Source organism: Rhagoletis pomonella, unplaced genomic scaffold (genome assembly GCF_013731165.1).
Source record: "Rhagoletis pomonella isolate Grant_MI unplaced genomic scaffold, Rhpom_1.0 Rhpom_scaffold_00003, whole genome shotgun sequence".
Classification (NCBI taxonomy): Eukaryota; Metazoa; Arthropoda; class Insecta; order Diptera; family Tephritidae; genus Rhagoletis; species Rhagoletis pomonella.
The window spans coordinates 46704641-46707176 of NW_023458557.1; positions in this window are offsets into that span (position 1 = coordinate 46704641).

The following is a 2536-nucleotide window of genomic DNA, read 5'->3' on the forward strand; positions in this document are numbered from 1 at the left end:
TGTTACGATTATCCTTGAACCCTCGTCCGGATTTCCCAAATCTTCCGGTTCGTATCGCTGGATTGTTAAATAAAGGCTAACGATGACCAAATGGTAGTACAATTAACTTTATTGTATAACAAACAATTTTACAATACTTGCTAATACAGTAAAAACACTACAATACTTGTTAAAGCAATTACAACGCTTTACTGAACTTGTTACACACAATTAAACTTATAGCTTGCTTATTCGCAACTCGCTTCTCTGCTCACTTTACTTGTAGCTTGCTGACTTGTAACTCACTCACCTCGCGGTGGCGGCGCCCTTATATACCTGCGCTGGCACTTATGGCAACTCTAGAACATTCTGAAGTTTATCGCTCATTCTCTTTCTCTCGCTGTTCGCAGTGTTCATCCAACTTGACGTTTCTCTTTGTGGAACATTCTACGTCATTCTTCGAACATTCTGCCTATTTCTCGTTGTTCGCTTTGTGTTGCCGCAGTATTCGCCACACTGCCCTCCACCTAAGTCTCCGATCAGACACACTTGCGGTTCCAAACGCTGCAAGCCTTTCCAAGTGGACCACCTTCATCTTGTTTCTTGGTCTCCCAACGGTCTGGATCCGATACACTACGTCATTTAGCCGTTTTACGACCTTATACGGACCTTCCCAGTTGCATTGTAGTTTTGGGGACAAACCTTTCTTTCGTTGTGGATTGTACAGCAACACCAAATCTCCTTCCTGGAAACCCTCGGAATTCATCGCCTTATCATACCTGGCTTTCATCTTGTCACTCATAATTTGTGTGCGCTGTCTCACAAGAGCATGTATCTCTCTCAGCTCCTCTTCCTGGATGTTTGACGTCTCTTTTCCAATCCGTCTAGCATCACCAGTCACCCCAAACTTCAGATCACTAGGCAAACGGAGCTCACTGCCGAATATTACCCTTGCAGGAGTTTTACCCGTTGTTTCATGCACTGCTGACCGGTATCCCATCAGAAACAAGTGTATGCGGACATCCCAATCTTTTTGATTCTTGTCCACGACCTTCCGCAAATGCTCTTCCAGGGTTCGGTTGAACCGTTCCACCATGCCGTCTGATTGGGGATGAAGAGCCGTCGTTCGAGTTTTCCGGATACCCAGTATCTGGCACATCTCTTGGAACACTGCCGACTCAAAATTTCTTCCCTGGTCAGAGTGCAGCTCTATAGGTACACCGTATCTCGAAACCCAATTGTAGGTGAATACCTCCGCTACTATTTTAGCTTCCTGGTTTGGAATCGGGTATACCTCCGGCCATTTGCTAAAGTAGTCCATGACCACAAGGACGTATTTGTTTCCCTGTGCGCTCATAGGAAATGGACCGGCTACATCCATGGCAATCCGCTCGAAAGGTGCACCTGAGTTATATTGCTTCATCTGGCCATGACTTCTGGATTTCGGCCCCTTAGCTGCAATACACTCCGCGCAGTTAGCAATCCACTCTGCGACCGATTGCCGACAACCAACCCAATAGAACCTCTGCTTAACCTTCTCCAGGGTCTTCGTGATTCCCAGGTGCCCTCCACTAGGACCATTGTGGAATTCCTTGAGTTCATCCGGAATTCTTACCCTTGGAACTACTATCAGGTTGCGGGAGCACTGGCCATCTTCGCTTTCCCATACCCTATGCAAACAGCCAGATATTAATTTTAAGCTGTTCCATTGTGCCCAGTACGCCTTTGCGATGGGGCTTTCCGCTGCCATTTGCTCCTTGGTTGGTCTTCTGTCCACCTCCAGTCCATGCATCAAAAGCTCCAGATCAGGATCTTCCTGCTGACACTTTCGTAGCTGATCTTCCTTCCACTCTTCCGCTGGTGTTATTGTCGTTAGACGAACGTCTATAATGTCCTCTTTGCCTTCAGCTTTTGACCAGTGTTTACATTCCAGGCTACATGGTCGGCGGGACATGGCATCAGCATTACCGTGGACACTTCCCTTGCGGTGCTCAATAGCGAAGTCATAACTTTGCAGTCTCTCAATCCACCGAGCTAGTTGTCCTTCTGGATTCTTAAACTGTAGTAGCCACTTCAGCGCTGCATGGTCCGTTCGAACTCGGAAACTTTGCCCATAGAGGTACTTGTGGAAATGTTTGACGCAGTCCACCAACGCTAGTAGTTCTCTCCAAGTTATGCAGTAGTTCCTCTCTGGTTTTCCAATCGACCGGCTATAGTAGGCAACTACCTTCTCCTGCCCATCAATTACCTGCGACAGTACGCCTCCTATGGCATAACCACTACCATCCGTATCCAAAATAAACGTTGCACCTGGAACGGGATACGCTAGCATAGGTGCAGTACATAGCCGTTCCTTCAGAGTTTGGAAAGCCTCCTCCTGCTCCTTGTTCCACTCGAAGGCTCTATTTTACAACGCTTTTATCAACTTGCAATGTTGTGTTCCAGAAACTTTCAATGTTGTGGATCCAGAAACTTTCAATGTTGTGTTCCGACACCAAAGCAAAGCTTTCAAAAGCTCCTATAAAAAAGCATAGTGAATAGGGCGAGGTAGATGACA